At 46.4% G+C, this 25,657-nt stretch overlaps 1 protein-coding gene across 2 annotated transcripts in view; it reads left to right on the top strand.

Moving 5' to 3' along the window:
• Positions 1-25,657, top strand: part of KNTC1 (kinetochore associated 1) — a 2,501,313-nt gene that overhangs the window by 37,377 nt on the left and 2,438,279 nt on the right. The window lies entirely within an intron of this gene.

Consider the following 25,657-nt stretch of genomic DNA (forward strand, 5'->3'; position numbering starts at 1 on the left):
GGGTGCATTCTGACGAAGGCAAAGGGGATACCATCAGGATCCCAGATAAGATTTTGATGTGGGAGTATTTTGCTCTCTATTTTTAAACTCTGAGTAAATGTGATTTTTAAGAGTAAAAATGACTCTTCTCCTTTTCCAAGAGTAAAATTTATGTGACATCCAGCCGACGTGTGCAAAAACTTTATGGAAATCATTACTATGCAGCAGCTTTCTGCATTGTTAAAGAATACACCTTTCGTTATTTCTCTAAGATCTGGCCATTTGATCTCTTATTTCTTTATATTTATATATAATTTGTGCCATACTCGTTTGCTTTCACTGGGAAAAAAAAACATGAATAATTTGCTACAAAATACGAATTATCAATTACTTTTCCATCTTATTCATTTTACAATCCTATAATGCTAGGAAAAAAAATATGCACAGTGCTTCTGTTTGCTCCATGAGCAGCAACACAGCAGAAGCTGAATGGAAATAAATCATTCATTTTTGTTTTGATGTGCAGTTTCTTTTTGTGAAAGGCTTCAGAGGCTTTTATCCATGGCTGCAGTTACATCCATTTAGATAAAAATCAAAAGAAGCGTTCTGGTTTCTGTCAAGTAACTTGACTTTTGCACTGCCCTCTGCTCTAAACATGTGTATAAATGTACACAAGAAAATAATAAAACTGTCGTATTTACAAGATTTTCATGCTTAAAAAGGCCTGGTATGCACCTTATCTGGGAGCCTGGATACCATGCCTCACCTGAAGACATCCTCTCTCTGCTCCCCAAGGTCCCTCCACCTAGGTGATCCTGCCTCGCACATCCACCCTCTGGGGCGGGATCCAAAAGCGATGGCCTTTCTCTGGCCACCTGAGAAGAGGATCCAAGGGGAGTAGATGGGATGAAGCCCTCACATAGCCCAGTTGAGGTAGTTCTCAGTATTATCTCCTTGTGGGCCTTAGACTTTTTCACCCCAGTTCAGAGTATCCGCTGCTCTGTCTGCCTGGTTCCTGCTACAGCTTGTGTACCTTCTTTGCTTGTGCTTTCCGTGGTCGAGGCAGCCACAGGATCCAAACTCCTCTGCTAGACTGCGTGGGAATGTTTGGCCTTCAGCGCTCCTCCTCTGTCAGTCTGGCATCAGCTCCAGCCTATGCCAGTGGTTTGCAACTCGGTAATCAATGTTCCTCTGCCAGTAGGGACAAGCTCCTCCAGCTCGAGGCCCGACAACAGGGTGCAGATTTCTGCGGGTCTCAACTGTACCTTGGCTACCGCCAGATGCACAGGATTGACTGCTGATTCTGCCTTCCAGCAGCATGACATCTCCTCTGTGCCATGCTCTGCGGATGCACTCCTTCATCCTGTCTCGTCTGGTGCCAATCACTCCCTCTCTCTCCCTCTCTCTCCCTCTCTCTCCCTCTCTCTCCCTCTCTCTCCCTCTCTCTCCCTCTCTCTCCCTCTCTCTCCCCCTCTCTCCCTCCCTCTCTCTCTCTCCAGATGTCACTATGCCCTTATGTTTCCCCCTAAAGCGGAAAGGGAGAATTAATTGGTTCTCGGTCTCATACAGCAATGGTATAAAAGTTGCAGGTCAGAAACGACCTCAGCCCGTCTTAAAGGGCCGTGCACATTACCGTAGTCATTACCTAGGTATGCCATTGACAATGTGGGATTTGGGTGTGAGAGCTTTGTAGTTAAATGCCTGTCTTGGCTCTCCCTGTCCCCTAATGGGGGAGTGGGATAACCCGATATGATGCTAGAAATGCATCGGAGGGACAGTGCCTCCATATCCTTGTCCTTTACTGGTTTTTATCGTGTGTTCTGTCATGTTTTCCACGCAGGAGTTCATGTGGGACTCCTGGCGGTGCAGCTCTCTTTTGGTTTGGTGTACAGACCCATGGGATACCCTTATGGCACCCATGGGTGGGGATACAACCCTGTTCCCCTAGTGTATGTTTTTGGGCACCTGTGTGTGGCCCACAGAGCAGGACACGGGCTGGTGGCAGCTCCGTGCTGAATTGACATGTGCCCTGAGCATCCTCCAGTTTGGGATGCCCAGACCCTGCCATCGGAATCGGTTGATTCCTGATAGGAAACAAGATGGCCCCTGTGGCCTCTTGCTTTCTATTGCCCGTTACCTGTTGGCGCACATTTGGACAAGTGCTTTGGTGAAGTGGCTACTGCCTCGCTGCTTGCTGCAGAGGACTTTGTTTCAGCGGACTTCAACGTGAGCGAGCCAAGGCGAGGTTGGCTGTCAATCCACACGAACAGTATCAGCACGCTGATTGGCCGGTATGCGCTGCTTGAACTGTGCTCATTGAACTTGCTATTGGCCCATAGGAGGGTCATTGGCCATTGTTAGCCGTAACAGCAATTCTAGTGATACTTTCTTTTTCTTTTTAGCGTTTAACCCCCCCCCCCCCTCCAGGAACTATACAAAAGCACTGCACGTGCGCATTTATGCACACGCATTTGGACAAGTGCTTTGAAGTGTTTTGGCTACTGTCTCGCTGTCTAGCGAGTCAGCGTGGGAGCGTGGAGGTGCTTTTTTTTATATCTTAGTTCCAGCTCATTATTGTCTCAAAAGCGCATGGTATTTTTATTATTTATTTATACCTAGGTAAGCTTGTGCTAACTAGGCGATAGTAATTGGAAGCTTGGTGAAACTAACAATCGATTTATTTATCTATTTTTGTTTTGCCGAGTTGCCGCGGTGGTTGAATGAAACATTATATTCTGACTAACAATATGCCACCCATTTTAGTCATAAGGGCGAAAATTGATGCACCATGCCGCGACAATATAAATGGCAAAGCCCTCTTGCAAAGTCGCCTTACTGCTCTGTTACCGAATGCAGGACGCGCAATCGCTAAGCGTTCGGCCTCAGTATCTCAAGATATTAGATTATGCCCAACTGAGAGTTTAGTTTCTCAGGTTGAGTGCAACGGTGACTCTGCCCCCCATAGCACCCAAACCGTTCCTCTGGTGGCAAAGGTGGTAAGTCAGCAACTGACTCACACGAGTGTTGATGCCATAAATATCCAGTGTATGGGAAATGTCACTGCAATTACTGAAAGCGAATGAAATGGTGCTCCAACGGACACCACGATAATTGCTGCCTGCCTTCCTGAAGACACGCGGCCATTATCGACTGATTTGCCGAATGATAGGATGCTGCAGCCGGTACTGTGCTCTGTTTTGGCGCAACAAAAACTAAGGCAAGCGCATGCTCATTTAACTATGATGGGAGAAATCGAGGAGGGGGACATTGAATTTATGAATCTCTCCAATAAGACCCAAGAAGAAAGCAATGAAGTGCTATATATCTGTTCAAATACTGGCGACTTAATCCTGCTGGAAGAAGGTGATAAAAGTCACTCAAAAACAGATATAAAATGCGCCCCAATCTCAAGAGGGCATGCAAGCTCATGAGTCGGAGTTGAATTGTGATAAAATCTCAAAGCCAGTTTCAACTCAAATGCTTGAAAACAACCCTGTGCCAAAACAGCAGACTACAGAGTTAGGTGCACACTGCACGATGATAGTAGAGCAATGTGCTCTCATTAAAATGGCTAACGCAGAAACCTTGGGGCAGGCCAATATTAGTCCTGAACCCCCTGACGAGGTGGTGGAAATGCCAAATCCCACAGTTACCATAAAACCAGTGGCCTCGCAACAAACAGAGACAGATCTGCCTGTGCGAGAGCTGATCTCTACAAACATATTTGAAGTTTTTGGTGCTGGTGGGTGCAAATCTAACTCCTCAAGAGTAAGTAAAAAACGTAAAATTTTGATGGCAAAATCACAGACTTCTAACATGAGGCCTCCTAGTGTAAATCAACTGAAGAAGTCTATGGTAGGGAATCTGACAAAAGTAAACATAAACCAGTATAGCTTGAATCCTTTTGACTCCATTTTGCATGCACAGGAAGAAGAACGGAGTATTGTACCAGGGTTGCCATACACGCAATCAGTGGTGGTCGTTGAGGCAATAAGTGTGAACCATGAGCAAAATGCCAACGTACCGTTTTGTCTGCGATGGCAGCTATCCAGAAGCAGATACAAAGTTCAATTGAATCCTACATGACGCTTCACAAAAGATAACATTGGCTGAGCAAGTCACTCCACAGCAAAACAATAACTTAGTACAACCTACTATTGTCCAGGACACCAATCTAAACACTACCAAAATTGCAAGTGCAATTGACCAAGCAGACCACATTCTAATACCCACCAACGCATCTAAGAAAACTGACACTCATACTGTTGACTTGCGAGAGGGGATCAGAGTTTCGGTTGATGCTTATATGGCACAGAATGCCAAATTACACTCAACTAATAGCTACTTACATCAACCAATGCAATAACAGTACCTCCTCCAAATTTAATGTCAATTTCTAGACAAGAGATACATGATGAAATCAAAGCATCTATTGAAGCTTATGTAATGCAGACAAATGCCACCAATCAAAACGTCATGTCATTGCATCCTACAGAAAAAAAGTATCCATCATTAATGCCATTACTAAAGGGACCCTAATTATCCATTCCCAAAAATCAGGATAAGTGGGTTCCTAGATCGCCACAGTATTCAGTTAGGAGTGAAACCGATCCACATGGTCCAACTTCTACTAGATCGTTAAACCGTGTAAAGGAGGGATCTGCTCAAAACAGAAAGAAAAGACCTGACTCACCATTGTTTAATTATCAAGTGTCGGGATTTACCATACAAAAAATACGACTTGAACCGTACAAGCGTGCTAAACATCTGTGCAGAAATTCCTGCCCTAGCTGCTATAACAACGGTAGACATTGACCAGATCAAATTAATTAATCACTCCGACTTGACCTCGGCTCGGTTGTATATACGGTCAGCCTTGGTAGCAGATGCACTTTGGCAAGCAAGAATTTGACATGGGGTTCAGCTTAACACAAGAAATACCCTCTGGTGTTCCAACGATACAAGGACACGTGTCACGAATCTTTGTCAACTTGTAATGGGTCACCTCAGCCAGGTTTAGCAGATCAAGTGAAGCCTGCATAACTATGCACAGATATAAAATTCATAAGTTTGATTTCCTGGAATACAAGGGGGCATAGATATTTAAACTCAGTCTCCACTGGGGAATTAGCTTACATTGATATCATGGCCCTCCAGGAAACCTGGCTCCTGTTACCTCCTATTTGGGATTCGCATGTAATTTTGTTCACATCAGCAGAAACTAGTTTTCTGGGCAGACCCAAAGGAGGCTTGTTGATAGCGGTCAAAAAAACTAGCAGATTTCAAACAAAGTTTTCCCAGTCTCCATCACCATCCTTTCAAGTGGTCAAATTGTCTAACAGTAATCAAAAGTTGGCTATAGTAAATATATATTGGAGCATTGACACACTAAAATCTGATATTTTCTTTGATCAACTTGTTAATGTATTGGATACCTTAGTATCAGATGTTTGACTAATGCATATTATTATACTCGGTGATCTTAATTTACATATTATTCCGAACGTGGACGCTGAATTAGCAGGTAATGAATTGATCTGGTCCACAATTATGGCAGAAAGAAATTTTATGATGAATGGAAATATGCGGGGAGACATACCAGCGCAGGTGACATGGCAAAGAGGCTCGCAACATGCTATCCTAGACTACATACACATCAATGCAACTGTCTTTAATTGTGTCCAAACGTTGGAGGTACTACACACTGACTTAAGTGATCATAATTAGTTAAAGTTAACATTTCAGATTGTGAAGCCCCAAACAACAATGACAATAAATCCAAATATATCAGATGTAACAGTAAGCAACCGGGGTAACAGATTGAAGTGGAACCGAGCTAAACTACGAGTCCTCGACCAAAACTTAGAAAAAATATACTGATGTACTGGAATGGTCAATGATGATTATAAACTTGCAATGCAGATGTTCAGACAAACCAATATAGGCGAAAATTCAACCATACAACAGTATATCCATGTTTTTGATCTGGATAATCAAGCATTAGAAAGCAGATTTAAGACGAGAAATTCGGCAGTTGCTTATGTCGGCCACAATAGACGCTGCAACAAATATTAAACTCCTAAAAAAGCAATATAAAAGGTGGCTTAGAACTAGAAGAGCCAAGCAATACGAATTGGATGGGGCGGCAATGCTAAAGCAATTAATTACTAAATCCACAGCTGGCATTTGAGCCCTGCTTAATCACACATCAGGAAATCTTCAAATGATTACCCAGACCAATTCGATATCAGCGACGGCATGGCAGGTGTATTTTCGAAATTTGTATCATTCACCTTTCATTAATATGCAGCTATGTCTGCAATCAGCCCATGACGACTTGTTTGACATTGATGATATTAAACTCTATCACTAAATTAAGCACATCCCGGGCTGTGAGCGCTGATGGGCTGCATAATGCTATGCTTAAAATGACCAGGATTCTATATCGTATCTGTGCCCAGGTCTTTAAATCTGGTCATATTCCTGAGACTTGGCAAAAATCATTTATCCTGCCTATTTTTAAAAAAGGTGATCATGAAGATCCTAGGTCTAATAGACTATATTGCCCTGGAAAATTATTCGCCAGACTATTATTAAACGTCTTTAACACCTGGCTGAATAAGAGACCCATTTCAAACGGGGTTCTTACAAGGCATAGGTGCCACTATTAATATGATCACCTTTTCAAGTATCATCCAGTAAGCCTACCAGTGTAATCAACCATTGTATTTAGCATTCATCGATTTCAGGATGGCTTTCGATGCAGTTCCAAGAGAGCTCTTGTACAAAAATCTGGCCGATGCAAATTGCCCATGGTAAATCTTAAAATGGATTATTCAGGGGGCGCTGTGACGCGCCGAACAAAATGGCCGCCTGATCACGGAAGTCCGAGACTAACGGAATTCCAAAGCACAATTACTGCGGATCGAGCCACCTACGCCTGGAACAGTGTGCCCGAGAGGGTTTCTGAACTTCTCCTGTGTTGTCCGGTGCTGGTTTGGGGAGCATCCGACGCGCGGATCCTTAGATACACCGAAGAGAGCTGTGGCGGCCGCCACCAACGGCTACGCAGTTTCACGCCAAAAATCACTGAGGCTCTGGCGGGCAGCGACGGGTCAACTCGCACCGCACCGACAGCCTCAGAACATTGTTCGGCACAGCGCTCCTAGAGCGGGGTCCCCCTGCCCTCCCCGGCGCCTTAGCTCTTGAGCTCCGGCGGTCCGCGGCACTGCGGATGCAATCCTTAGAGCCAGTGGGCTTACACAGGCACTGCATAGAAGCAGACGCGCAATCCCCATAGCCCGGGACCCGGCCACGAACTGACCCGCTCCTCGGCGCCACAAAGGATATTGTCACCCCTGCTGAGGGCCCAAAAGGAAGCGGGTGCGCAGTCCCCATAGCCCGGGACTTAGCTCCGGGCAGACCCGCTCCTCGGCCCCCCGGCACCACAAAGGATACTGCTGAGGGACCAAAAGGTACGTGGGTGCCTGCTGCGACACACAGCGAATCCCTCCTCACCCACCCACCCTGAGGCCCAGCACAGTGCACTACCCGGACTCTACCTGCAAAAACCACTCAGCCCACAACTTCACAGGGATCGATTGGGCCAATAAACATTCAGCACGCCCCTACACTATTGCCTGCGCTGCAGCTTGGAATGCTGAAGGGATCACCTGCTGGTCCCGGGGGAGTCGGAGACGGTAGGCCCTCTTGGTCCAGACCCATCGATTGGAGGAGCTGCAGCCACTGAACACCGCTAGCCCCCTGCAATTTATGAACCCAGCACACTTAATAAGATTCCCACCACTGCCAGCACTTGGATGGTCAGCGGCACACAGGGTCCGAGGCCTACTGCTGTCCCTCGCCTGTAACGCAGTGTACGGTCTGGGGAGAATCTCCCCTCCACCCCCACGCACTCCGAAACGACTGCGCTTGTGGGAAGAAGCAAAACCCATTGAAATCTATTGAAACCCATTGCAGCCACTGTCTACTACCCACTCTTAGCAGCCATATAGACGTACTGCCTGTGGACTGCAAGATCCCTACTATTTCCATTGCCGTTTATGTTGCTGGGATACCACAACAAGATCTGCTCTGGTCCACGCGGTCAACGAGACATGCGGGCCGAGGCACATGCCCCAAATTGCTTACAACTGTGATGAGACCTGCCCCCATCAACATCCAGGTTCCGGGGAATTTCTCCGAACACACACTCACTATCGGTAGCCGGGAATCGCACCAGAACGACACAGGATCGGCGACCCACTGCTCCTCCTGTAAGGTGGGCGCCCCCTGGCTGATGTAAACCCCCCCCCCAGACCTCAATGGCACGCACCATAGGCAAATCTGCATAGACCCCCAATCTGCCCCAACCCCCCTCTCCCGAACTGCTGGCGCTCCAGGCGGACCTGTCGAGCGCTAGTGGTCAGCGGGGATCCAGTGGAGGTGAATTCCAGCAGCTACTCAACATAAAGGAGAATTGGTAAGATGCGCTTAGCTAGGGTTTAGCTGCGCCCCGGCGACCGATGCGGTCCAACCACACATCCACACAGAATCACCGAAACTGTGCCTCTAAGTCGGGGTCGGCACTCTAATTCTCAGACCTACAGTGCGAGGAACCGGGTTGCGGCTTGCAGGCAACATCGCAATCCGACCCAGGGGTGGGCCCTAGTGTGGGGGCTCCCCCACTTCTCTCATCGACCGTGTGCGCTGGCTGCGAGCGGTCTGTATGCACAGTTGGAGGGTATCCCCCTACAGAGATTGCTATCTACACAGGAGATGGGTGAGCTGGGTCGAAAACTCCCTCTGTTACCTTCACAGGCTTAGTAATAAGATAAACTTAGCATCTGCTACGTGACAGTCACGCACAGAAATCTGACGTGCGGAGAGCACGGGTTACAACACTCCTCCGAAGTCACTACAAGACCCGTAAGCAAATGTGTCCTTAAGGCACTCCGACGACCCAGAGAATGCAACAAAAGACCACAAGAACAACCAGGAAGCACGCTACGGCCCTAGGAGCTCTAAGCGGTGAAGGAAGTGTACGCTTGGATTCAGGGAGTCCTCCCCTCGGCTCCCGAGTAGCACTGACTGGTCCAGACGGAACAGCCCTGATGCCAGGGGTCAGAGGAAGAACTGGTCAGCAAAACCAAGAATCCAAGCCAAAACTCAAAGTGGGCCAAATTGAAAAGTGCTGGATTCAGAGTCGACGAGAGGAGAGTCAGTCGCCCCCTCTACTAGTTGAACGCACAGTAGAAACAAAACCACCCACAATGTCGTCAGATATAGAGGAACCCCTGAACTGTCTGAAGGGGATGGAAGCCCGACTTACAAACTCCGTTCCACAACCAGCTGGAACAGATGAAAGAAGAATTGAAATCTTCCCTCCAGGAAGTAAGCAGAGAAATGACGGACCTGGGAAACGGAGTAGATATAGTCGAAAATGGCCTCTAACCAGAACAGTGTCCTCCTGGAACAGCTGGCCAGTGCAACAACCAACTTAGAACTACAAGCAGAAGACCATGAAAACCGCTCAATAAAATCCAACATGGGGGTTAAAGGCATCCCCGAAACGATCCAGGACTGTGACCTTAAAGATACAATGCAACTGTGCTTCAGTAATGCAACTGTGCTTCAGTTGTCTTCTGCCGGAAACTCAATCAGACCAAATCGGCTTTGATCGTATACATCGAGTAGGCCAAAAACGGAATGACCCTGGTGCAAGAGCCAGAGATGTTCTAATGGCAGTAACGTCCTACTGTCAGAAAGAAGAAATACTGAGCAGTAAGATTCCACAATGACCTCACAATCAATAACTCCCACATTCAACTGTACCAAAACCTGGCACTCATCACGCTCCGCAAAAGAAGAATGATGCAGCCAATTACAAAGGTACTGCAAGCAAAACGGATATGATATAGATGGACGCACCCTTTCGGCCTCTCATTTATGTAGGAGGGCAAACAGCAGAAGATTACCACTTGTGAGGAGGGCGGTGCAATCCTGCAGCTAGAAGTAGTCCAGGAACGACCGACTGCCCAAACACGTCCTAATCCCCTAGACACTGCGAGTGAACCATGGGAATGGTCAATTGAGAAAAAGCGTAAACCAAAAAAAAGAGAAGCCCAAAATCCAGCAACAGAGCCAGGGATGACAAGATGCAGAAGGACGCTCGGAGAAGCAGCTAACCAGGGAATGAACAGCAGCAGAACAATGATGGAGGTCTACAACACATCGAAACATACACAACCTACACGGAGGAGAAGGAACCGCACACCCTGAAGGTGGGAGCTGAGGGGGAGAACTGGAAGGCGGCGAGAAGAGCAAAACGAATCAAGAACTACAGCAACAGCACGAACCCGAGCCCTAGGGTACCAAAATGTAAACATGGAAGACACGGACGCACCTCAATCCCAGCTTGTAACAGCGCAACCTCTCCTATACCAAAATGGCTGAGTCAAGAGTCATATCTCTGAACGTACAGGGCCTGAACTCGCCAATAAAACGACGGGCGATACTAGACAGGCTGAAATCAATGCAGACAGCGATTGGGCTCCTGCAGGAAACTCATCTCCTCCCCAAAGACGAAAAGCGCATGACCAGTTGATGCTTTCCACAACAATATTTTGCTTAAAGCGGTGAGGAAAAAGAGGCGTGGCTATACTAATTGGGAGGGCCCTAGACTTTAAAAAAACTACAAACTTGCAAAGACAAAGAGGGCAGATACTTGGGGCTCAAAGGGCTGATAAAAGGGAAATTGTACACAATCCTAGCAATTTACGCTCCAAATAGCCGCCAAAATGTGTTCATAACAGATTTGCTGGGCAGACATGGCAGCTGGTGTGAAGGCCAACTGATAGTGGGTGGGGACTTCAACTGCGTTATGGACCCAATGCTGGATAAGACACTTCCCCCAACAACCACTGATCAGAAAAACAGGCAAGCCCTGGGCCGGTTCTACAGAGAATTAGGAGTGATTGAAACCTGGTGATTCTTCCATGGAGACCGGAGAGAGTACACCCACTACTCACCTGTTCACCTCGGTTACTCCAGGATAGATATGATCCTAGTATCCACATTATTAGTTCCGCAAATAACGGAAGTAGAAATTCTGAGTGGAATATCACTCCGATCATGCACCACTGATGATGGGTGTGGACTGGGGGGTGGAAGGGAACAGAGATAAACCACCTTTGAGATTAAACAAAATCCTCCTAAAAGACATTGCACTAAGAGACAGCCATCAACAACTACTTAAAAGAAAACGATAACTGGGAAACGGCCTGGGGGGTAATATGGGACGCAGGAAAGTCAGTGATCAGGGGAGAATTCTTGTCACAAGCAGCGGCATACCACTGTGAAAGAGCACTAGTGACAAACCAACTAGAAGAAGAGGTGAAAGCTGCAGAAGCCCTACACAAGACTCGGGGCTCAAGGAAAACTTTGAGCACTATGGAAAATCGGAGCTCAACTGGAGAATCATACGGCGGATCGGGGGCCCAGTCGCTGCTAAAAACAAAACAATCCTACTATATACATGGGGGCAAGGCTAACCGATTCCTGGCAGCAAAACTGAGAAAACAAAAAACCCGGAATGACATAGTGCAGCTAAATGACTCCCATGGGAAATCCCACACAGCAGTGCCTGATAAAAAGGAAATAATGAAACTATTTCACGTGGAAATATTAAAGAGGGAAAATCTAGACTCAGAACATCAACTCGCCTATATCCACTCTCTCCGGCTGCCCCAAATTGCAGAGAAAGACCGAACCAATCTTGGGAAACCAATTATGGCCCAAGAAATCGGCGACGCTATCACAGCACTACCAGCAAATAAGACTCCAGGCCCAGACGGTTTTGGCAATGGCTATTATAAGACATTCCGTACACAATTGCTAGGTCCATTGTCAAAACTATTCAATACAATTAGAGAAGAGGGGGCAGGTCACGCAAGATATGGGGAAGTCCATAACTATACTACCTCTAAAGCCAGGCAAAGATCCCAAAAACTGTCCAAGCTATCGGCCTATAGCACTGCTGAAGACAGATTTAAAAATCTACACGAAAATTTTAGAAACTCGCCTAATGGAAATCCTACCAAACATAATACAGGATGACCAAGCAGGGTTCATCGCCGATAGACACACACAAGACAACGTCAGAAGGGCAGTAGACGTCATAGATGCTGGGCGACGTACATAACAATCATTTGCTGTAGCAGCTCTGGATGCCACCCGGGCCTTCGACAGCATGGACTGGGGCTATCTGAGTTTGATTTTGGAGCGGTTTGGTTGCGGTCCAGAATTTGCGAAAATGGTGCTCGCCAACTACCAGCATCCATAGACAAGCTTCAGGATCAATGGTCCGGGCACAGAATTTGTGGAGATTAGAAGGGGCACTCGACAGGGCTGCCCTCTCTCCCCTCTAATTTTTGTAATGGCAATGGAACCATGTGCAATGCAGATCCGCCAGGACGTCAATATCAAGGGAGTTACAATAGGTCAAGAAACCCACAAAATAGCCCTATATGCGGATGACATCATGCTCTTCAAGGGAGACCCAAAAAATACAATGGCCAGAGCTATGGCCCAGCTGGAGGAATTCAGACCGGTCTCGGGGTTCTCCATAAATTTCTCCAAATCAAAAGCTATGAACATAACGGCAAGGAGAGAAGATATCGAGACATTGGCAAGATCATTCTCGATGTGCTGGGTTGAAAGAAAACTGGATTATTTAGGAATTCACCTTGCCAGTGATCCACACAAACTATATCAGACAAACATAATGCCGCTGTGGAAACAACTACAGGAAGACATGCGCAGATGGGACTCCCAGAAGCCGTCCTGGTTCGCCCGCATCACAGCGGTCAAAATGACCATTCTCCCCTGCCTCCTCTATGTAGTAAGCTCACTGCCAGTGCCAATACCACCAGCCAAGATCCGAGAGCTGCAAGACGCGGTATTCAAATTCATATGGCATAATAAGAAACCTAGAATCCAGAAACGAATCCTAATGCGCTCCCCTCTCCTGGGCGGTCTGGGAGTTCCAGAAAGGGACAGATACGTTTTGGCTGCACAATTAGCACCAATGCTGAGATGGGTGAAACCAGAGGATCATAAAGGATGGTGCAGAATTGAACCAACAGCTTCATCTGTCCCCCTAATAGCCCTTCTGAGCCTGAGAAAAGAAAACCGAAACAGAGAAGCCTTACTGGAAATGACGAAATGGTCTCTAATAAGTTGGGACAGAGCCCGGAAAAAGAAACGCATGCCGTGTGGAATGGGTCCATATACGCCACTGATGGGCAACCCAGATTTCACATCGGGTCTCCAGCGAGGATATTGGGTGGGCTGGTCAGGTGCAGAAACGATGCATCTGAAAGACATGTACAAAGACGGCGCTCCATTGCTCTTCACAGATTGCCAGTTGAAATTCAATATAGGGGAAAATGAATGCTATAGATATGCGCAAATTAGGCACTGAATTACCCACCCAACAGTGAAGAAGGCGGGCATGAGAATGCCATCAGGCCTAGAACTGTCGCTTCAAGAAGGCTACATGGCGAAGGGGGTCTCCAGACTCTACAAACTCCTCCAACGACCAGCCAACCGACCATCTCGCATACAAAATTAATTGGGAAAGAGATATGCAAGAGTCACTAACGGAGGAGGAATGGTACTAATTATGGGACGTGCACACAGCACCTCCAGATGCACCACAATAAAGGAATCTGCGTACAAATTGTGCCTCAGATGGTATATATCCCCGAACGGCATTCACAAAATTACAAAGTCCTACTCACCAAACTGTTGGAGGAACTGCGGTGAGAAGGGAGACCTGTTCCACATGTGGTGGACGTGTCCTAAAGCAGTTGCCTACTGGAAGGAAATACTAAGCTACATAAGACATTTCAGGGGTTGAGCTGTCGAGATCTCCGAAGACAATTCTCATAGGAGTCCCTATAGAAGAGAAATACGCAATGTCAGGAGCGACAGCCAAACTTATCACCCATCTACTATCAGCAGCCAGAATGACTCTTATACAAAATTGGAAAAACAAAGAAGGCCCAATCTCAGCATGCTGCTGGGTTAAGATCTGGGTGGTGTTGGCTATGGCGAAGATATGCGCCATCAGCACTGGTAAATGCCTAAGATTCTTAACTACTTGGAATCGATTCCATGAACATGTATGGGACAGAGAAGCCTATTTCTTCAAACCCTGCTTGCTCCAAAACACACATGTAACTTGAACTCCCCCCAAAAAAACCAAAGACAGTGGGCCTCATTACACGGTAGGCGGTAAGGGTTTACCGGTACTGGTATTTTACCGGTAAACCCTTACCGCCTTACTACGAGGTCCCTTTGCGGGTTGATGAATTTAACGCCTGCTTTTTGCAGGCGTTCAAAACCAACCCACAAAGGGACCAGGGAGCTAATTACGGTACCGCAATTTGCGGCACCGTAATTAGCGCCTTCCCCATTCCCATAGAGCCCTAAGGGGCAAAAATGGGGAAGGGCAATGGAGGAAAGGGGAATTACCGCCCCGCCAACGTTGGAATAGGGCGGTAACTCCCCTTTCCACCAAGGCGGTGCCGGTATTTTACCGGCATGGACCAAGGTGCTAACAGCACCTTGGTCCACCGCCATCCGTGTAATGAGGCCCAATGAGACGCTAATGTTAAGAGGAGGAAGAAAACTTCAAAAGTCTAGAATCTGAAATGTAAAATAATACTTACAGTTGGGGGTAGAGGATCTTATAGAGGCTGAGAGGTTAATAAAAAGAAGTGGGTGAGTAGGAGAGGAGGGAGGGGGGAGGAGGGAGGGAGGGAGAGAATTGGGAAATCTTTGGAGGTAATGGTAATTCTAACGTTCGGTAAGACATGAACATAAGTAAAATGTAGAGCTTAAGAGTTTAATGTTGTCAAATGCTATGTTGTAATCGCCTATACATCTTCAAACCAAAAATAAACTTGGTTTAAAAAAAAATTGATTATTCAACTGCACTCAAATACTACGATCCAGGTCAGATTAACAAAGGGTGGCTTACTAACAGCTCCAATTGAAACTGCTAGAGGCCTGAAGCAGGGGTGCCTGCTAGCGTCTGCTTCATTAAATTTCTTTATTTCAGATGTTAGCCATGCTTTTTCACGGATGACTACAGATTCCCCAAGAATCATGGGTGTACAAATTCAATGGCTATTGTACGCTGATGACATGGTACTCATGTCCCACACTCCAAAAGGGTTGCACGTCTTATTGGGTGCTTTGGATAAATATACTCAAGCAAATGGTATAACTATTAATATTCCTAAAACAGAAATAATTCAATTTGGTACAAGAAGACAAAGCTTAGCTCGGCTCCAATGGCCTTTGCAAAATTACCAAATTTCTGTGACACCTGCTTATGTGTACCTTGGTATAATTATATCTAATCAACGGGCGAATGAGCGCTACAAACAACAAGGGTTGCTAAAACTGCAAAAGGCCTGTATCATTAAGGCAAGGTATTGCAAGTTTTCCATTGTGCCAATAATTATTTATTCTAAATTAAATGGAATTCCTGTCATATTGTATGATGCTGAGACTCAGAAACTGAAAACCTGTACTTATTGGGCCTTTAGAGAAGGTTGGCTCTAGAGACAAGTGCTAGGTTTGCCTAACTCTCAACCCTTGGCACTTCCAAGATATGAACTGGGTTTAATTTCCATATATGCGATCTATAAATGGAAGTATGTGCACTATACCGTAAATGTCTGATGAATCAACTAACAAAGGGCATTACTAATATCATTTCAACTTATCTGCTGACTTCAACAGATAACTTTCCTAAAATGTGGCGTTTAAAAACAATCTATCTTAGAAAAAGCCCAAATTGATGCAATCTTGTTAATTGAGAACCCAAATCAAGCTAAAACTAAAATCTGGGTAGTCGGATTGGATTCGAACTCGCATAACATGTGCTAAATATAAAAAAGAAATTGGAATATCCTTTTGAATTGATAAGATATCAACATGGTCAAATCGCCTGGTCCAGGTCATCGTGATGGTTTTATGAGATTTCGCTTGAACGTATGGTTGACTAATGATGTGTTAAACAGGCGCAACATTGGTGGATCTGTCTCAAGTTGCTGCTACTGCAAACAGTATGCAGAAACTCTCAAACACCTATGTACTGAATGTCCAGAATTGTTGTTGGCGCGATGTGTTCATTTTAAGCAATTATTTACTGAATATAGGGACATGACAATGGAGAAGTTATGGGAGCAATTATTCTATACTAAGAGGAAGGCGGTAAGATACGCTGTTGTAAATTATCTCCATCAATTGAAATTGTGAATATATTTCAATATAGTGCATTTGAAAATCCTTGTGCCGAATAATGTCCTTTTGGGGTGGAGGTTATATGATAATAATTTTAATGTTTTATTATGTTGGTTTTGTATCATGGTCCTCTCAGTTAATGGCTGTCAATCTTTTGTGTATGTGTAAAAAAAAAAAAAAAAAAAGACTATGTATGTGTAATATGTTAAATTGCTGTTATGTTTAATCTATTGTTTGGCCTCGAGTTGAAAAGTCTCGAGTTACTTGCGACTAAATCAACTAATAATAATTTAAAAAAATAAATAAATAAAAAATTGCCTGTTACCTTGTTTTCCCAAAGACCTGGGAAGCCCTGACTCTGTACCTTCCCCCTGACTGGCTGTTGGGTGGAAGTTCCATATATGGTATTGTAGTGAAGTCCAGGCCAGTCTGGCTGAAACCTTCCCAGTGACTGTATGTTGTGGGTACACCCCGTGGGTGGGACTTGGGTGAATGGAGTGTGTGACAAATACACATTCTGTGTTGTGGGTGTCTAGTATCTGGTGTGTGACACAAAGACTGAGACAGCACTGCCCTAAACCGGTATGAATGCAATGTGTAGTGTTGAATGGCTGGGTACTTGTCCCAATACTCAAAACATAACTTGTTGTGAGTGTCTGGAGAGAAGTGAATGGTCTGAATGCACTATGCACCTGATTGGCTGCCTGCCTGAATGCCATTCTGAGTGATTGGTTGCTTGAGTGTGACCAAGCCGAATGAATGGGAGATCAACAGTATAACTGAGGGCCTCTCACTGCTAGAATTCGTTAAGTAGCTGAATAGAAACTGGAGTTGAAACTGAAGCTTGACCTTGAAGCCCTGCTGGAAGAGAAGAATTGCTGTTGCTCTATTTCGCCGATCTGAAAGCGGTTGTGCCTCCAAGAACTGATCCAAGAGAGGACCTGGTAAGGAGACCTCTCCCTGAGCTACACGGGACCATCGTGCACGAGCTTATCTTTGCCAAAGCTCCCTGCTAGACAGACCTACGAAAGGCTGCCAACTGGGGACTGCCACGGAAACCCAAGGAGAAGAGCCTGGACTGTTGTCCGTCACCGTTGCTGTCCGGAGCCGCAGTGCTCCCATTGCCTGAGAACGTTTGATCCAAGGATGCTCTTGTCCGCACTGACGACGACTTTGTCCCGCCGGAGAAAGTCGAAGCCATCGAGTAGCATCCACCGGTGGGTTTCCCGTCACCTGACGACCATAGAGATGGCGATGACCCGACGCTCTTGCTGGGCCACAGTTCTTCAAACTCTTTGCGGTCCTGAACTATCGTCGCCGAGGTGCCCCGCACGCCTCTTCCTTGCAGGACGTCTACGCTCCATCGTCGATGAGCACCGCTAGGAACGAAGCTGCCACTTCCCCATCCTAGTTCACTCTGTTCATCGCCGGACGTTCGACAACCTGTGGCTCCTGTCTTAAAGGGAGTGCACTCAAGAAGGGCCGTCGATTTCCCGACAAGGAACTCTACAACACCAGGAACCTTGGGGTTGCTGAACTATTGGAAACATTCTTGTGAACAATATATGGACTGGGCTTGTAGTATATCTTTATCTTACAGGTTGCCCAGGTTGGGGGGGGGGGAGGATCTCCACACAGAGCTGTGTCTAGGCAAACGGGGCCAGTGGTCTGCCTATTGTTCTAACCAACTGCTTTCCTCCTGTATCTATTGTTGGTTACCTTTTATTAATTGATTTGTGTGACATTTGACCACTGTACAGTTGATGCACTTTAATGAGATGTAATAATTGTGGTACCACGTAGAACTGTGTATATTTGCCATTGTAGATTAACCGAGTACAAAGCGAGTTATCGTGATAGTGTATATAATCGTGAACCTTAATTTATATAAAGACTGTTTTTTTAACTAATACAGTGTGTGGACATTCCTTTGTGGGTGCTTGGGGACTACACTGTACTTAAGAACCAGCGCACATCACCTCCTGAGAAGCTAGGCCTTGGTTGCTCGACTATGTTACCAATAATAGAGAATCTTGGCTGGGGCCTCTGTGCTTCTCCTCTGCCATATAGAGAGCAGAAGTACAGATACCCACCCCCCTCCAGTCTTTACACCCGCCCTCTGCCCCTCTGTGGAATCCAACTTGGCTGATTGCTGGGAGAGTATTATGTAGCAGATACCGCTAGTCACAAAGTGGGTGGCTCCCCCTTGGGGAGAAGGGACAAATTCCCTGGTTTTGTCAGAGGGCAAACAACCTAGGAGAAAATCGGCTTGGGGAGCATATTGTCACGACCCTCGCCCAAAACCCCCTCTGGCAAACCCATTGGCCAGGTGGAGTCAGGACTCGGGCCTCTAGAGCCTGGCATCCTCTTCAAAAGCCCTCATGGGGCCAGTCCTGGCGCCTATGGCGCCAGGCTCATACAACATGAACAATGTGCTTGGGAACTACTTTATTGTATTGTCAGCCAACATGGAGGCATCCCCTTAGCTTGGTTCCTAAGAGCCAAGCTATGCGGTCTAGTGTTTTGGGTGTGGCAGGCCTGGAACTACTTTCCCTGGTACTACTTCCCCTGGGCTATATAAACCACACCCTGACTGCAGAACATGCTTCGTGTTACTTTGCAGCTTGCAACGTGATGCTCACCGTGTCCAGCTATTCCCTCGAACCTCGGAGAAGCAGAACCTGCAAGGAGACAAAAGGAACATCATTAGCAGCAGCATCTTACCTGCAGTCTTCATCTTTAAACACTTGCAGCTACTGAGAACAGCTTCCTCGAATCTGCACGCCTCCCGGACAGAACGACCTGAAAGAGGAAGATAGAGGCAACATTGAAGAAAGCTGTAGAGACATTTACAAATTATGAACTGCTCAAAAGGCTTACCTGGCTGGTCACCTCTCAGGCTGGCACCACTCCGGACATTCCACTCGCGCTGAAGAACACTGCGACCTACAAGGAAGGAAAACACAGGTTAGCAAAGGCAAGACTTTGCAGCGCTGCACATAGCGCTTACTTACCGCATCATAGCGCTCTTAATGCGTCATCATTTACCAGCGGGGCTCAACCAAGCCAGTTTGCCGCGCTGAAGCTCTGCATACCTCAGCCATATTAAACAAAGAAAGGCATGCAGGATGGCAACAAAACTAAAGAACAGCAATAGGACCTACCTGAACAATATCAAACGGGCCGGCGTCCGTGAAGTAACTGGACCGCACTCGCCCATGAAAGACAACGCGCCCCTGCAAAGAAGGCAGGACGGAGAGCACGCCTAATTCTGCCACAAGGTGAGGAGAGGGCGCCAGAGGGACTGAAAGCATACGGGGGTGGAGGGAGGATACTTACCCCAGTCGGTCAGTCTTGAACACAGTCCTCCTGTATTTTCAGGCAGAACCTTCCCCGCGCACCACATCAGGGCAAAGCTGAGAAGCATACCAGCGAGTAACCCAGCTGGGTGGCGTCCCTGTGGGTACCAGGTGAGCGTAACACATATGTAGTGGGCATAATTTAATAGCAATATCGGAGCAAGGGCATAACTTAGGATCAAATCACAGTGAGGAGGGCAGTGGCATGATATTGGTGCAAATTACAGTGGGGAGCCCAGATGGGAGCACACATGCAACAGGCAAAAACTAAGCGCAAACTCTGAGCATGATCAGTTTCAATGGGATGCCCAGGAGCTGAACACAGTCGGGACACCAAGTAGTAAACGTAATATGGGGCAATAACACTGGTTGCCCAGAACAGTGATGGCCTTTGTGGCAGCAATTGCGTGTAGATCGGTTACAAAACAAATTGGGGGTCAACTAGCGAAATTAACATAAACAATGGGTGAATACTATGAGTGGAGGGGAAGGGTTTCTGATACTGTTGGGGTGCTTTCCTTCTCAGTTCCGTGACCTGGTTGCACACCTTACATCACTGATATTCTAGCCTCCAATTGTTAAGACCCACAATGCACAGTGCTCCTTGCCCTTTGATGTGCTTTTTAAAAATTCTTTAAGAAAAGTAACAATTCACTCTCTACCTTGAATTACTAAGCCGCAAACCTAAAGTCGTAGAACATCAAAAATATAATTGTTTTATTACAATTTTTAAATCTAAATATCTTTTTAATGTAACAGAATTGCAGTTAGTGTGATACTCCAGCTTTCTCACACATTGTCTGCTAGTCTATGTGCACCCTGCTTCTTCTAGTTGATGATTTAGAAATTCCTAAAGTTTAGTGTTGATATCAAATCTAGGCCTGCCTCCCTCCTTTGCCAAATTGAGCAATTATAGTAACCTCCAATTACCTTTTTAGTAGTTTCTGGCTTTGGCTACTGGGTGCAGATAAACTGAAAATATTGCATTGAAGTAGTACTAGGAGAGAGATGGGATATGAGGAGGGGCACAGAAATAAACAATACCACATCGCTGACGTCTCTAAGAAGTCAAACTACCAGCTGCACCTCTACAAAAAAGGTACCAGGCGCCCCTCTCTCAAAAGAACAAGGCATGATAACCTGTTCAGTGGTTATTAACCACATTGAGAGTTCGCAGCCATTGCTTTTTGCTCACTGTACCTTCACAGATGGGAAATATCCATTTGCCTATCAGTCTTTGTCCCGCCCACAAGGGCAGTCCAGCACCGAAATGCTATGGCAATTCCTCTCTGAACAAGAGTACCATCAGCAACCCCATACACGTGTTTCAGCCTTGTTGGGCATCATCAGTGAGGTGAAGCTGAGCCTCTCTAAGCACAGTGAGCAGGGAGTCCACGTCTGGTTGCCCCCAGGTAACCTAGGGTGACCAACCCCAAGTTCCTTTCAAAAATACAAAAAAGGTAGCAAGCGCCCCTCTCTCGAAAGAACAAGGCATGATAACCTGTTCAGTGGTTATTAACCACATTGAGAGTTTGCAGCCATTGCTTTTTGCTCACTATACCTTCACAGATGGGGAAATATCCATCTGCATATCAGTCTTTGTCCCGCCCACAGTCTTTGTCATGCCTTGTTCTTTCGAGAGAGGGGCGCCTGCTACCTTTTTTGTATTTTTGAAAGGAACTTGGGGTTGGTCACCCTAGGTTACCTGGGGGCAACCAGACGTGGACTCCCTGCTCACTGTGCTTAGAGAGGCTCAGCTTCACCTCACTGATGATGCCCAACAAGGCTGAAACACGTGTATGGGGTTGCTGATGGTACTCTTGTTCAGAGAGGAATTGCCATAGCATTTCGGTGCTGGACTGCCCTTGTGGGCGGGACAAAGACTGATAGGCAAATGGATATTTCCCATCTGTGATGGTACAGTGAGCAAAAAGCAATGGCTGCGAACTCTCAATGTGGTTAATAACCACTGAACAGGTTATCATGCCTTGTTCTTTCGAGAGAGGGGCGCCTGTTACCTTTTTTGTACCAGCTGCACCTCCTCTGAGGTATTCTTCCTTTCCTCTCCTTCCCCCAGAAGCTCACTGTCTCCAGAGCTCTGGTTCTCTCTGAGCTGGACTACTGCAACAGCCTCCTTCTAAATCTGCCTGCCTCTACTCTCTGCCCTCTGCAACTCATCCAAAACAGGGTTGTGAGGCTTGTCCTTGGCCTCAAGTCCAGGGATTGGATATCTCAAGGACTGAAATCTCTGCACTGGCTCCCAGTGGTGGCGAGGATTAAGTTCAAAACCCTCTGCATTGTCCACAAGGCTTTCTGGGGCCTCAATACCTTCAACTCTCTCTTCCCAAATATCTTTCTTCTCGAGCTCTTCGCTCATCCGCCTCTAACTCCCTCAGGGTCAGTCGCTTCTCCAAGCAACGAGTTGGTGGTAGATCTTTCTTCTTCTTGGACCTCCCTATGAAATAGCCTCCTTGCCTCTCTGAAACTTGAGAAGAACCATCTCCAGCTCCGAAGCACCTCAAGACCTTCATCTTTGCTTCTGCTTTCTCTCCACCTCTCCCCTGCTGATCTCCTAGTCTGAAACTGTAACTGCACTGGTTAGCTGGCTACCCTCTGATCTCGGGTCCCCCTCCCCGCCATTTGCACACCTGCACTGGCAACCCTTGCACTCAGACTGTTTCTTCACCCTTACAGCCCCCTACCGGCACTTGACACCTGATGTCTGCACTTACCCCTGCACTTGCCACCTGCTGACCACACTATTTATTCATTGTCTTTATTTATTTTACTGTTATCCTATGTACTGCACTGCCCGTTCACCTTTCCCCCCTGCACTTTTTCCCCTTTTCCTCCCTCCCCCTGCACTTCCGAGATCTCAAAGTTCACCTGGCCTAGTAAGATAGTTGTCTGTCTTCCCTCAGTTCCCCCCTCCCTTGGCTCGTCACGCCTTGACTTGTGTATAGGCGCGTTATGAATGCCATATAAATCACAAAGCCTTGTAGGTGTTTATTTACCCACCCAGTGACTGTCCCAGGCCATCCTCATCCAGATGGCCATTATGACCCACTTCTTGTCCTGCCAAAAACACATCCTCCTGATATCTTCTTGAGCTAGCTTTATCAAGCAGTAACATCAAAATCTTCTCTAAGTGCCTGGAAGTGTCATCTCAACAGTGTTGAGAGAGTTGTTTTATCGGAACTGTAAATGCGCAACTGGTATAAAATAATTCTTAACCAAGTGTGCCTTCATTCACTTGATTTATAAGCAACGTGCGTGTCCTTCAGTGAAGTCTGTTAAAAAAGATAATTGGTAAAGCCAACAGTTTTGGCTTGGGGTTTAGGTATAAGATTAACTTTTGTCAAGCATTGCTACTGCATGCCCATGTATATTAATTATTTTGTGGCTGCTACTATTAATGGCAAGTACTATTACAGCAAAACCGTGCGTATGCCACGACTACACAAAAGCCTAATCTATTGGTATTGCCAGTGCTTGTTTCTGTATCTGCCGTGTGAGAAAGCTGCAGGTATTCTCACGCCTACTTCCCTCGGATTCTCTATGCAGGTGGCCGGGGCAAGGCCATTGCTTTTCGATTCTGTCCCTGGGGGTGGACAAGCGAGGGAGGATTATCTAGGTGGAAGGATTTTGGAGATTGAGAGTGGCATGCCTTCAGACGAGATATGGTATCCCCTTATCCTGGTGTCAACCAATCTAGCCCTCCTCGGCCCTTTAAGGTTTTATTGTAGGGCAACTCCCCTTCTTGGGACACTCTTTCCCCCCCCTCCTGCCCACCCCCCCACTCTGGTACTGAGACGAGGAAGAGACAACTAAGAGTAATGAACACCACTCAAATTTGCCACTTAGATACTGGGATGAAGATGATGCATGAAATGTATCAAGGTCAGGCATGGCTTCGTAATCAGTCGGGCAACATTGATTGATGGATACCGGTGTATAAAACGCCACGATATGCAGGAAGAATACAGAGATCTAAGTAACTTGGATCGAGAGAATTATGAAATCCAGAGGCAGCCGTGTTGAAACCCAAGACGAAATGCCGGCAGAGATCCCCAAACCAAGGGAAGCCTCCCTTATGAAAGAAGCCTTCCCCCTGAAGTTGCAGCAAAAGGATAAAAGCCAGGAATATGGCATCCGGCCTCGCGGAGGCACTGAGCTCATAAACGCTGACTGAACTCCTGGACCTACGAGAGCAGGGCTCGCTGAAGCAGAGGCCAGAGAGAACCGTCTGAGGAAGAGGCTTACAACAGTTGAGTGCTGGGAAGGCTACCCAGAGACCTGGAAGCTCCGGGCGGGCTTCACAGGTTGCAAACTGTGCAGAGGGAATAAATACTGGCATTGCAAGTGGAAAGGTGAAGTTAAATGAAGGAGTGGAAGACTGCTAATATTGAATACCAAATGGAATGAAACTAACAAAGCTGTTAATATTGAATACTGAACTGAATAACAATAGCAAATCTGCTAATCTTATAAAACAAACTGAATGAAAAAGCAAACCAATATTCTGCTGATGTTTCATCATGTACTGAAAGAAAACAAAAAACCAAACGTGAATGAAGAACTCTTTAACTGCAGAGTTGAATTCCAAGTCTGAGAAACTGAGTCTTTGTAGATGCATTTGAGAAATCACTTTATTGAATATTTAAATTATTGGAAGGAAAATCAAGATTCCTGGTTGTTTGACCTGGAATGGGTGGGCCGTGTGGTCTAACTGCGCCAAGACCAAAGAACCCCTATATGCGAACAAGACAATCTGCTATTGTGTCGAGAGGAAGACTACTATTGATGAATAAAAGGCTTGGCGAAGAGAGCCCTGAACTGTGAAGAAAAGTTGGAATGGAGTTCAAAGACAAAGCTTCAAGAGACATCTTTTTGTGACATCCTTTGACATTTAACTTGGGGAAGAGGATGCCTAGACTTGCTGCCAGGACACTGTGTTGAACTAGGGGAATGTTATCCTGACATTTGAAAAGGTACAGAACAGTATAACCTTAAAACTAAGGGAAGGTGCCTTGAACATTGTGGTGAACATTTTGATATTTAAGGAGAAGCTGATGATTGAGCTTGAAAGAGCTCAGAAGACAAATGACTTACCCCTTGTAATTTTCTTTCGACTGGATGTTCCTCCCACGTATTCCTAATCTTTGATATACTCCGATATCCTGCTTGCAGCTCGGAAACATTTCTCAGCAGAGGTACTGTGCTTTGTCGTTGACCTCCTGTCCCTCAAGAGCCCGAGTTCTCCCAGAGTATGATGTCGACGCTGGTATATATGGCGCGCATCGCGCCTCAGTTCGTGTTTTTCATCTCGCCAGCCCAGCAGTCTGGGAGATGAGAATACTTGACCGTTAACGGAGAGGAAGTTGTAAACCACGGAAACTCCTTCTTGACAGCGGGGAAGGATGGGAGTAGGATGAGGAATTTGTGGGAGGAACATCAGTCGAAAGAACATTACCAGGGGTAAGTAATTTGTTCTTCGCATGGATTGTCTCCTTCCACATATTCTTCATCTTCAATATTCTCCCATAGCAGTGTGCAGCAGGAGGTGGGTTTGATTTTTATTTAACTTCGATTTTTGCTGTGTAACGCAGCCTTTCTGAATCTGGATTCCCGGCCTGAAAGGGAATCTAAACAGTAATATTTTGCAAATATATGCACAGAAGACCAGGTGGCAGCATTGCAGATGTCTTGTAGTGCTGCGCCTCTCTGGATGGCTGAAAAAGTGGCTACACCCCTGGTCGATTAGGCCCTTAGACGTTCGGTAACCTCTTTCCCGGCCAGGTTTTAACATTTGGATATACCTAGTATGATCCATAGAGACCGCGTTTGTTTAGTGACCGCTTGTCCCATTCTGTGGCCCGCATAGCCAACAAATAGTCGGTTGTCCACTCTTATCTTAGAAAACCCTGCTGATATAAAAGCTCAAGGCTCTTCTAGGGTCAACCCTGTGTAATCTCTACTCCTGTATATGGATGAGGAGG

Source organism: Ambystoma mexicanum, chromosome 10 (assembly GCF_040938575.1).
Source record: "Ambystoma mexicanum isolate Mex_15411 chromosome 10, UKY_AmexF1_1, whole genome shotgun sequence".
NCBI classification, from domain to species: Eukaryota; Metazoa; Chordata; class Amphibia; order Caudata; family Ambystomatidae; genus Ambystoma; species Ambystoma mexicanum.